Source organism: Phoca vitulina, unplaced genomic scaffold (genome assembly GCF_004348235.1).
Source record: "Phoca vitulina isolate PV1807 unplaced genomic scaffold, GSC_HSeal_1.0 scaffold16, whole genome shotgun sequence".
In the NCBI taxonomy this organism is placed as follows: Eukaryota; Metazoa; Chordata; class Mammalia; order Carnivora; family Phocidae; genus Phoca; species Phoca vitulina.
This window is the reverse complement of record NW_022589719.1, coordinates 36,529,416-36,541,911: the sequence shown is the minus strand read 5'-3', so window position 1 is coordinate 36,541,911 and position 12,496 is coordinate 36,529,416. Positions and strand designations below refer to the sequence as shown.

Below are 12,496 nucleotides of genomic sequence, written 5' to 3'. Positions count from 1 at the left end.
CCCTGGCTCTGGGCAGGCTGGGGGGCTCGGCTCAGCCTCCAGTGTCAGCAGGAAAACAGTGCCCCCTGCCCGCCTAGAAACTGACGCCCATACGAGGGGCGCCTTCAGCTGCACCCGGGGCTGGCTCCCCGCACGGTGCTCTGGTTCTGCTGGGAAGGTGCTCCCAGGCCAGCTCCTGTGTCTTCCCTCCTGCCTGGCCCGCCAAAACTCGTCGTCAATGTCTCCCCGAGGCCCAGGACAAAAGTCAGACGCTGGGGTGGGGGCCCCTTGCTGTGGGCCCCGCAGGCTCCTCCATTCGGGGATTTAGCGGGATTAGAGGGTGCCGTCCGTGGGACAGGTGTTTCCTTTATGCTCGGCCCGAGGGCTGCAAAGACACTCGTCATTAAGTGCCACATTCAGTGGGGGTCTCCGGCGCGGGGTAGCTGGAGGGCCGGGTTTTGTGAGGGCCTTGTTTTCACATCTGACCCCGGCCAGCTGGAGAGCCTTGTTTTAAGCACGGGGTAACAGCTGACATAACATAACGGGGACCGAGCTGAACAGGCAGTGTGTCGCCGGGCGCGGGCGGGGCCTGGCACTGGCACTCGGCGGGGGGCTGCGGGGGACTGCCCTGGGGAAGTCATCCGGGGTAATAGGATGAGCCCGGAGGGCCCCCGTGGCCGTGGGGTGCGGCGCGGCAGTGTCTGCCGGCTGTCGCCGCCTGGACGCGCGGGCTGCCCGGGCGGCGGGTCGCCGGGCGGGGGCCATGGGCCCGTGCAGGTGTCTGAGTCATCGCCCCGGGGTACGGCATTCAGACGGGTTATAATCACGTTCTCTGCTCCCCAGGTCACACAGAATGAAAACCAGAGCCCCGGCTGTGCGGCCACTGCAGTGTGTCATTGTGCGACTTCACAGGCGGGAAGACGGGGGCTCGGTGCAGCTTTGCGGGGTCAGGAGCCGCGGCCGTGCGCCCGGCCCCTGGCCCCCCGCCCCATTGCACTGACCTCGGGGCTGGGGCGCAGCAGCTCCCAGTCTGCTCTTTTCTGCTCTCTGGTTATAAAATCGTGTGCTGGGCAGATTGGGTGGGGCGAGGGGAAGGGGGGCTGTAGGTGACCCCAGGGCTGCTGCCGGCCCTTCTTAAGAACGGGGCGGAAATGGCCTTGACCAGGGGCCAGCCCAGGGTGCCACCTGTCAGCCCCTTCTGCGCCCTGGGGCTTGAGGGCACCCATGCGTTCGGAGGAGGCCCGAGAAGCCCTTTGAGCGTCTTCAGGCTCACGGGAATTGGGGGTGATGCTGCCCTCCCCGGTCTGTGGCTACCGGCCCCCTGGGAAGGCGAGTTCCGGGCCTCCCCTGGGCTCGTGGCTGCAAGGCACGGACCCCCAGCCCGAGGCCCACGGTGGCGCTTTCTGGTGGATTTGACCACCACTGGGCTGAGAAAAGTTCCTCGTGCCGAAAGCCGAGCTGGGGCGCCCGTGCCCAGTGGCTCTGCCTTCCCAGCTCGGTCGAGGTCGAGGGTAGTTGAAGTAGCGGATCGGGCCCTGGTGCGGCCCCGAGGTCTGACCGGGAGGCGGGCACGCGCGGGCGCTCACGGTCACACACAGGTAGGCACACGTTCGGACGCGCACGTGGAGGCCCCCGCGGGTGGACACACTCACGTGGCCTGCTTGCTCAGGCGCATACATGTGTCCGCGCACACACTCAGCCCTGGCGCTTCGGGCCGGCGGGGAGCGAGACCCCCTCGGGGCCGCGTTCCATTTGCACATTTAATCCAGAAACTGTCAGCACGGAAGCCTGGAGGAGAACAAAATGTCAAGTGTGTGCTGAGAGGCGCAGCCTGCCCCCTTTCCTGGCGGGCGATGATCTGGTCAGTTTCCGAGCACGATGAGCTGAGAATAATTTGTGCATTCAGAGCAGGGTTCGGTGGGGAGGCCTGGGGGAAGGGCGGGCGTCTTTGCTTCGTTTTCAATTTCTCGAGCTGTCCTGGAGCCTCTTCTCGGGGGCCGCTCTCTACACCCGGCCGGGGAGGGTCAGGGACGAGAGCCGCGGCCCTCGGGGGTGGGGCCCGGGCTGGGGTCCGTGTGTTACTCGTTTCTCGGTGTCGCCTACCCCGTGAAGTCCCTGGACCCGGCGTTTGCTGGAAAGCCTGGGCTGCATCACTGCCCCTCTAACCTCGCTGTTTCCGGGGAGCTGGGGAGCTGGGGAGCCAGGCTTGGTCCCACCGTGGGATCCTCTGAACTTTCCCCGCGACATCCCCGCTCGCTCGGGGTCTCTGTCTTCATTTTGGGTTCAAGGTGATGTCCTTTTAAATGAGGACATCTGTTAGGCCGCTCGGTAGCTCTGGGACATGGGGAAACGCTGCTCATCCTGGGGGCTCGTAAGAATTTCTAGCTTCTCCCCAGTGTTCAGAGGCCCCTGTCCTAAGACTCCATCACTGGTTCCCTGTAGACGGACAGCGAGGGGTGGCGAGGGGTGGCAGCACCCCCTCTTGAGAAAGTGTGGCAGTGAGACAGCAGGCTTTTCTGGTCCGGGAGAGGCTTGCTCCCGGGCGTGGCTCTCGAAAACCCCAGACCTGGGGCCCCGCCAGGGAGCCTGAAGGAGGCGGACGGGGTCCAGGCCCCCCGAGACCGCCCAGGGGGCCTACACGTGTTACTGACCTTCCCTGGGCCTCAGATCCCGAATGTGGGAAACTCGAGTGATATTGGTGGCTCTGACTCGGGGGCTGCGGGCGGTGGGCACATACGGCGCCCAGGTTCTCGGGCCGGGGGGACAGCGGTGGACGGCGGTGGACGGTGGTGGACGGTGGTGGACAGCGGCCTCCTCGTCCAGGCAGGTGTGCAGTGGCGGGATAGGGGGGCGGGGGAGGCGGGTGGGAGGGTCGTCTGTACCCACCACAGGTGTCCCGGTCGCGAGGCAGGACCTCGTGGCCAAGCAGGTCACACGAGAGGCTGAGCCGCCTGTTTATCTCTGCTGCTCTCTTAACGCAAACCAGCATATTGAGGAGTGATTGACACGTGACAGATGCCATATTTCAAGTGCACGGTTTGGTGAATTTTGACCTTTGTAGACACCATGAGACCATCCGGATAGCAGACACCACCATCATCCCCCACAGTGTCCCCCTGCCTGGGGGGTAACCTCCTCCCACCTGTCCCCACTCAGGAGCTACCCCACCGGTGGGTGCTGACAGAAGTCAGGACAGACTGGCTTGTGTTTTCTAGACTTTTCTAGAGCCTTCCTGTCTGGCTCCTTTCACTTGGCATCATTTCTCGGAGGCTCGTCCCGGTAGTTGTGTGTGTCAGTAGCCCGTTCTTTGTTACCGCTGCGTCGAATTCGCCGCACGGACGTCCCACCATCTGCGTATCGCCCACGTGTTGATGAGCATCTAGGTCGTTTCCAGCCATGAGCCATTACGGATACATGTGCGTCCAAGTCTTTGTGCCGATTCGTATGTCCTTTTTCTTGGGTAAACACCTGGGAATAGGCTGGCCACACGCTTTAGAGGACACAGGCAAGCGGTTTTCCTTCTGTGTTCCCGCCGCCACGTGAGGGCTTCCAGTGCTGCCACGGTCCCACCTATGCCTGGTGTGGTCAGTCTCTTGGTTTAACCAACGTGAGTGGGTCGTGCTGTCTCGTGTTTTAATCTCGACTCTAATGACTGATGATGCTGAGGATCTTCTCATGCACTCCACTGTCCTTCCTGTAACTTTTGAGGTGAAGTATCTTTTCCGATCTTCCATTTTAAAATGGAGTTGTTTGTCTTATTAGTAAGTCGTAAAAAGCTCTTTACATATTGTAGATACATGGATGTATGTCACAAATATTTCTCCCCTGTCTATGGTTGCCCTTCTCATTCATGGAACAGTGTCTTCTAAAGACTAAAAGTTCTCCATTTTAATGAATTCCAATTTATTGCTTTTTTTCCCTTTTCTTTTGCTTTTCGTGTCTAAGAAATCTTTCCCAAACACGTGATGACTAAGATTTTCTTCTGGTAGTTTCGATGCTTGCACTGAGGTCCATGAGTTAACATTTTATACCATGTAAATTATGGTTTGAGGTTCATAATTTGATATGTGAGTGTCCAATTGTTCTGGTGCCTCTTGTTAAAAAGAGTGTCCTTGACCCGTGGAACCACATTGACACCTTTTTAAAAAGTCAACTTATGAGAACATGGGCTTATTTTTGGACTGTTCTGATACACTCACCTGCTAATCTGGCTACGGGTTCAGGACACCACCACCTTGATTACGGTAGCTTTAGAAGAAGGCTTGAAATGAAGTCAGGTAATCATCCAGCTTTGTTCCTCTCTTTTGAGTTGCTCTGATTATCCCAAGTCCTTTGCATGTCTGTATAAATTTTAGAAGCTGCTTGTCAGTTTTTACAAAGAAGTTTGGTGGGATTTTGTTTGGGATGACACTGAACCCCAAGATCAGCAGGGGGAGGATTGATCTGCCCAGATCGAATCTTCTGGACCACGGACGTTGTACACTCCCCTTTTATTTAGATCCTTTGTTTCCATCCGGATGTTGCGTAGTTTCCAGGACAAAGGTCCCATGCATCTCTTGTCAGACACCTAAGTGTTTCCTATGTTTTATGCTGTGGTCCGTGGCATTTCTTTGGTACGTTTGGTTTCTGGTTGTTCATTGCTGGTATCCAGAACTATAATTTCGGTATCTTATGTCTTGAAACTTCCCCAACTCGATTCTTCTAGCAACTTTTTTTAGTGGATTCTGTGGATTTTTTTTTTTTTACATTGATAATCACGTCTTCAAATAAAGGCCGTTGTACCTCTTCCTTTCCAGTCTGGATGCCCACTTGCGCTGGCTGCCCCCAAGGATACCCGCGCCTTGCCACCCATCGTAGGAGAAACGCATTGTGCCTCTCACCACCTGTCAGCAGATGTCTGTAGACCTCCTCTCCCAGATCGAAGACTATCCCTTCTGGTACAAATGCTCAAGAGGTTTTTTTAATACAGGTGGACGCTGAATTTTGTCAAATGTTTTTTCCACATCTCTTGAGCTAAGCATGGTGAATTATGTTGACTGATCTTCAGATGTTAAACGAAGCTCGCATTGCTAGATAAACCCACTTCTTTCATGTTGTCTTACCCTTTGTATATACTTTTGGGCTTCTTCATTCACTAAAATTTTGCCAAGGATGTTTGCATCTCAGTTCATGAGGGATATTTTCTATGGTTTTCTGATAACGTTTTGGATTTGGTACCAGAGTAACACTGTCACGGCCAAGCGAGCTGGGCTGTGTTCTCTCTTCATACGGGAGAAGATTTTGTGCAGAATCAGTCTAATTTCTTCCTTATGCACATGGTGGAATCCATCAGGAAGGCTGTCTGGGCCTGGGCTTCTCTTTGTCAGAAAGTTGTTAACTAGATTTTAAATGTACTTAATAAAATATTCAGGCTACCCGTTTCTTCCTGAGTGAGCTTTGGTATTCTGCATGTTTGAAGGACTTTGTTCATGTCGCCTAAGGTGTTAATATCTGGGACAAGTAGTGAGGTCTCCTCTCTCGCTCCCGATGTTGGTAATTTGTGCCTTTTTTTTTTTTTTTTTTTTTTTTTTTGTGGTGATCAGTCTGGCTCCGGGTTCGGTGATTTTATCGATCTAAAAGAACCAACTTTTTTTTTTTTAAGATTTTATTTATTTATTTGACAGAGATATAGTGAGAGAGGGAACACAAGCAGGGGGAGTGGGATTGGGAGAAGCAGGCTTCCCGCTGAGCAGGTAGCCCGATGCGAGGCTCGATCCCAGGACCCTGAGATCATGACCTGAGCCGAAAGCGGACGCTTAATGACCGAGCCACCCAGGTGCCCCTCAAAACACCAACTTTTGATTAGGGTTTCAATGTTTCTTTTTTGTGATTTCATTGGTTTCTGTACTGATTGTTATTTTTTATTGTGCTTACTTGGTTTTACTTGGCTGTCCTTTTTCTTGTTTGTGAAGGTGGAAGCTGAAGACACTGGCTAGAGGTCCCTCTAATATGGGAGTTTGGGGGTAGGCATTCCCCCTAAAGACTGTAATTGCATCCCACAGATCTTGATGCATTATGTTAATTTCATTCCATTCAAAATATTTTCTAATTTTCTTTTTGTTTTCTTCTTTGATGCCTGGATTATTTAGGAGTATATTCCTTACATCCCAAACATTTGAGGATTTTCGAGATACCTTTCTGATACTGATGTTTGCTTTAATTCATTTGTGGTCAGAGAAAATACTTAATATATTGGATTCTTTTAAAGTGCATTAAGACTTGTTTGATGGCCCAGCATATGGTTCGTGTTGGTAGATCTCGCACTGGGCACAGGCAAACGGTGTATCCTGCTGTTGGGAGGACTGCCCCACAAACCCCGACTAGATGGCTGTGGTCGGCAGTGGGGTCTGCTACGTCCTCCCTGGTGTCCTGGCTGCTCGTTCTGCTCATGGCCACAGGCTCCGAGACCTCCAGCTCTGATTGTGGGGCTGTGTGTGTTCTTCCAGGGCGGCTCACTCACGCACGGTATATTGTGAGGCTTCGTTATCTGTGTGTCAGTATTTAGGACCGTTATGTCCTCCAATGAGCGGGCCCCCTTATCACTATGAAGCCGCCTTCTTTATTCCTGGCCATGTTTTTGCTGTGGAATCTACCTTGTCAGATGTTAACGTGGCCCCTCCAGCTTTCTTTTCCTTAATGTTCCCATAGTGTATCTTTTTCATTTATTTTGCTTTTACCCTATATGTGTCTTTCTACTTGAAGTGGGCTTCTTACGTGAAGCATATGCTGAGTCTTGCCTGAGTCCAAACGTTCTTTGGATGGGGCAGAGTTCAGCTCATTTGCTTTGATTAGCATGACTTATATCCTTGGTCTCACCTCCATCATAGTCTTTAATAATTATGTGTCTTTTGTCACCGTTGCTGTGCTGGTTTTCCCTACAGGATGTGCGTTCCTTGCTCCACAGAAATACTCTGGGATTCGGGAAGGCTTGTGCTTCTGTTCTGACAGCTCTGTGTGCGCTCACACCTGGGACATTTCCCGTCCCTGTTTTCTCACGTAAGCTGTCACAGTCTGGCGTGCTGACACTCATCCACACCCCCGAATGCCCGCCCGCTCCCCAGACACGAGCGACTCGCATCTGCGTTTCGTGGGTCTGGCCCCTGCCCCGCGCCGGCCCAGGCCTGGCTGGCCCTTCTGTGCCTCAGCTGGATGGGGCTTCGGCCGCCTGCGTGTGCCCCCTGCGGGGGCCTCTGTCTCCCCCTGCAGGGTGTCGGGGGACCCCAGAGCTTGTGGGGACCCCAGATGCAGGGGGTTTGCTGGCCCCAGGGCAGGAAGGCAGTCGGGCCTGGGGAAGGATAGAACGAAACTGCACCGTGAGTGTGCCGGTGTTTCTTGTGTGGGCCCCACGTGTAACTATGGGCTTCACGGGCCCCACGTTCCCCCCCCGCTGGGACAGCAAGAGCTGCTGGGACAGCGTGGACATGAGTGGGCAGGGTGTGTGCCGAGAACTTCTTTTTGGCATTCATTTTATAAAACTGGTAGACTATTTTTCCCAGGGTTTTTAAGCTTACAGAAAAGTTGAGCAGAAAGTACAGAGGTCCCGAATACCTGCCATCCCCCCGCCCCAGCGTCCCCCACTGTCCCCATCACGCGTCAGTACAGGGCATTTGTCACAATCGATGAACTGACGTTGATCTGTGACTGTTCACTCACGTACACAGTTTACATTAGGGGTCACTCTTGGTGCACTTTCTGTGGGTGTTGACTGACGTGGAAGGACGTGCTGTATCATGCAGAGGAGTGTCACTGCCCTGAAGGCCCTCTGTGCCCCCTCTGTGCCTCCCCCACCCCGAGCCCCTGCAAGCCCCAGGTCCTCGGAAGCAGACGGCGCCGGCGGTGGGGCTCGGCCCCCAGGGTTGGGGTTCTCTGCACCGGCGCCGCTCCCGGCATCTCCACACACATTGTGCGGGCTCCTGCCTGGTGTGCAGGCGTGCCCTGGGCTGGTCCGGCCGGGGCCACCGTCTGACTCCCCGGTGGGTGCGTCCAGAAGTGGGGTCCTGGGCCCACGCCTCGGCCTTGCAGGCAGGTTGGGCCCTGACAGTCGGCAGCCTCGAGCCAGCCAGCACTTCTGCTCCTTCTGTCTCCCATATGCCTTCATGCTCCTTGGCCATGATCTGAGCTGTGCTCTGAGCATCCCCAGAGTGAGGGCACCCCCCACGACCTCCAGCGGACAGGTCTGGGCTTGGCTGTGTTGGGGTTAGAGGTCGGGCTCTCCGAACTGGTGCCATAGGGCTCGGTCCCAGGCAGCTGTGTGTCTGGGAGACCCTGGGCCCACATGTGCCCTGTGGCTTCGGGACATGGGCTTCCCTTCACCCCTTGTCCAGAGCGTGCCGGCCACCCGCCTGGCTCTCTCCCTCAGCCAGGCCTCACCGACACCCACGACATGGCGGTCAGGACAGACCTCCTCAAAAAGCGAACAAGATTGGTCGCTGCCTTGTTTAGAACTCTCGGGAAGCTTCCCACGGCCGTGAAGGGGCACCCACAGCCCTCCCTGTGACCCACAAAGCCCCTCGAGGCAGGGTCCCTGCTTGGCTCCACCAGCCCCGCCTCCCGGACTTGGCCTCCCTGATGTCCAGCCTTCACCACGCACCACCCTCCTGTCCTTCTAGCTGCAGCTCGTGCGTCACCTCCTCCGGGAGGTCTGCCCTCCACCGTCCCTTCACCCTCGCTCACTCGCCAGCAGCTGGGTCCCCCCCGAACAATGAGCCTTTTCGGTCCCTGTGCTGGGGTCTCTGCAGAGGAAGAGCCCCCGATACTATGGTTGGCTTTCTTCCGTGTGGGGTACCCTAACGGTCACCCCACCGCCCCCACGTCAGGTCGCTCTAGGGATTAAGTGAAATGGTGTGGGTGGAAGACGGAAGAAGCCAACATACTTTGAAGGTCACAGAAAGCTCAAAACTCTGCAAATTCCCTACTGAGCAACTCTGAGTGTGCACGTGGGGCGGGGTGGGGGGCTGGAGAGCCGCCTGGAGTGAGCCGGGCGCCCACACCAGTGGGGCTGGGGATGTATCTCCCAAGGTCGGAGTGCTGGGGTGGGAACCCGAGCCAGTGTGTGAGTCCGGGTCCCCCGAAGGCGAGTGGGACATGGGCTGTGAATCTAGGGCTGGTGGAGAAGGCTTTCTGGGTGGGGGACGGCTCAGGAGCTGCTGCAAGGCACCTGAAGGGCCCCCTTGGCAGCAGGGCAGGCTGCGGGTGGCCCTGGACTCAGCCCAGGATCGGGTTGCAAATAGGGTTGGGGTCTCAGGTGTGAGGTTTGGACACGATCCAGTCATGGGGCTTTGTGGGTGCCTGTTTCCCAAGTGTCTCTTGTGCCCCCAGCCCAGAGCGTGGACGTGAGCCAGACTGAGTGTGGGGCACCCTCGGGAGCTCTTGATGGAGCACAAGATTGGTGGAGGCAGGTGGTCACCAAGACTCAAGGGGACGGCATGCTGCACTCAGTCCCCGGAGAAGACGCCGAGGAGGACAATGGGGGTGCAGGAGACCTCCTGGGGGGGTGGCAAGCCGGGACAGCAACACAAGTCCTGGATGGCAGGAGCTTGGTGGGCCTGCTGAATGCCAGGCGTCCACTCTGGGCACCTGGGGGTCAATCTTGGATTCAGGGTATTTTTTAAAAAATCTCCGAAAACCAACTCTTTGATTTAGCACGTCTCTCCTTTTACTGTTAACTCATCTCTTACAAAAGGATCGATTTGCTTGTACATCTCTTAGGCGGGCTGCATTTTTTGTCCGATTTCTTCCCGTTTTCCACTTGGGCTTACGGAGCCCTAACTTCCCAGCAGTGAAACCTCCCATCTCTAGGTGTCCAGGTCAGCGGGTCGTGGCAGATGTCTGCAGTCCCACGACCACGGCCACAGTCACCATCTAGAACATTCCCATCACCCCCAAAAGTGCCTTTGTGCCCCTTGGCAGCTCACCCCCACCCCCGCGCCCCCAGCACCTGGTAATCAGGGATGTTTCCTGTCCCCGTAGTCTTGCCTTTTCCAGAACGTCATATGAAAGGCATCCTGCAGTACAGAGCCTTTGTGTCTGGCTTCTTTCACGGAGCAGAATGCATTTGAGCTTCATCCATGTTGTGGCCTGTGTTCACTACTTTGTTTCCTTTTAATTGGAAAGGATAAAATGTACCACAGTTTGTTTATCTATTCACAGGCTGATGGACATTTGAGCTCTTTCCAGTTTTCTGCTGTTATGATTAAAGCCGCCCTGATTATTGCATACAGGTTTCGAGTAGCCCTATGTCTTGATTCCTCTTGGGTAAATCCCTCGGCACAGTCGACGCTCGCGGACCTTGCTAAGAAACCATGAGCTCTTTCCCACAGTTTGCTCCATGTTGCGTTCCTCCCATCCACGCACTGCTGTCTCGGTCGCTCCGGGGGCTCATCCGCACTCAAAACCGCCCAGTCCACACTGTTGTAGCAGGCGCGTGGCCATACCTCACGGTTTTGGGGGCATTTCCTCAGCGACCAGCGACACCCAGAGCCTTGGGCTCATTTGCCTCGCACGCTCGCATGCACGCACGCCGTCTGACCAAGGGCGCGGCTCCTCTCCCACCTTAATCATCGGACTGGTTCCTATAATCGAGATCTAAATCTAGACATTAGATTTGGATGGTCAGATATGCATTTTCCCAATACCTCCCCCCGCCCCGGATCTGTGGCTTCTCATTGCTCCTTAACACTGTCTTTCAGAAGAGCTGAAGTTTTTAAATTTTGACGAAGTCCAATTTTTCAGGGTTTGTTTTTTTTTTTTTCTCCTTTAAAGGTTCATGTTTTTTGTATGCTGTCTAAGAAATATTTGCCTAATCCAAGGTTACAAAGACTTTTCTTCTATATTTCTGTAGAAATTTTCTAGTTTTACATTCTGTGTTTATATCTGTGATTCATTTCAAGTTTAATTTTATATGCAGTGACAGGTATTAAATCTTTCCTGCATGTGGTTATCCAATTGTTCCAGTGCCGTTTTTCCATCGAATTAGTTTGACACCTTTGATGAAAATCAGTTGACCATATGCGTGGGTCTGCTTCTGGACTTTCTAATCTGTCCTTCCACTGCCACACTGTCTTGATTAATGTGACTTTCATAGTAAGCCTTGAAATCAGGCTGCGTTAATCCCTCAATTTTGTTCATTTTCAAAAGTATGTTGGCAATTCTAGCCCTCTGCATTTCCACCTAAAGCTTAGAGTTAGTTTGTTAATTTCTACCAAAAAAAAAAAAAAAAAAAAACCCCACAGAAACCCCTGCCTGAATGTTGATTAGGGCCGGGGCGAATCGGCCATACACTTAAGTCCACTGCACGTCTTTGTAACGTTCAGCTTTTCTGCTTCCTGAACACGATGTGTCTCTGCACTTATTTAGATATTTTTACATACCACTCATCCGTGTTTTACAGCTTGGAGGGCGCAGATCTCACACATAATTTGTGTGGTTCGTTACTATTTCATGTTTCTGACACCGAAATGATACGGTTTTCTCAATTTTGCTTTTGGATTGTTTGTTGCTAGCATGTTGATCTTGTATTCTATGGCTTTACTAACCTTATTAGTTCTGGAAACTTTTTTTTTTTTTTCATAGATTTTTTTAGGATTTTCTATGGAGACGATAGTGTTGTCCCAAACAAAGTCAGGGTTTTTGTTTGTTTGTTTGTTTTTTGTTTTTTTTCCTTTTCAATCTCTGTGCTTTTTGCTCCTCGTTCTTGCCTGATGCCCTGGCTTCCACGATGACATTTAGTAAATAGGAGAGAGCAATCGCCCTCATCAGGTTCCTGGTCTCGGGGGGGATGTTTATCCTCTCGCCAGGAAGTGTGATGCAAGCTGTGGGTTTGATAGGTGCCCTGAACCAGCCAGGGAATCTCCATCCCTTCCTACGTTGCTGGGAAGAGTGGCTCTTGGGGCCCGGCTATTGCATATAATCTGAGGCTTTTTCTTTATCATTGAGAAGATTGTATGTGTTCTTTCTTTCTGCTTTGTTAATATGGTGAATGATCCTGAGTGATTTTCAGATAGCAAACCCACCCAGGGTTCTTAATATAAAGCCCACTTGGTCATGATGCATTTCTAAAAAATATATTGTTGGATTGCATTTGCTAAAATTTAGTGTCGAGTTTTTGCATCTGTGTTCATGAGGGATATTGTCTGTGGTTTGTTTGCTCGTAATGTCTTTGCTTTTGGCATTAGATAACCAGTTGGGAAGTGTTCCTGCTTCGTGATTCAGGAAGAGTTAGCACGGGCTGCTGGGCTTGCTTCCATGCCGGACAGAACATGCAAAGCCATCGGGCCTGGGTTTTCCTTTGTGGGAAAGTTTTTGGTTAGAAATTTAATTTTTTCACGGGTTTAGGGCTATTCTGTTTATTTCTTCCCGAGAAACTTGGGGTAGCTTGTGGCTCTGATATTCGTCCCCTGAGGAGCAGGAACCTCCACCCATCTCGTGACCAGCACCCGTGGGCTGGGATCGTGGGCACTCGAGGGCCGTCCGAAGGCGG

General features: G+C 53.4%; 1 protein-coding gene across 3 annotated transcripts in view; it reads left to right on the top strand.

The window, feature by feature from the left end:
• Positions 1 to 12,496, top strand: part of KCNQ1 (potassium voltage-gated channel subfamily Q member 1) — a 323,026-nt gene that overhangs the window by 56,988 nt on the left and 253,542 nt on the right. The gene's annotated exons all lie outside the window — the stretch shown is intronic.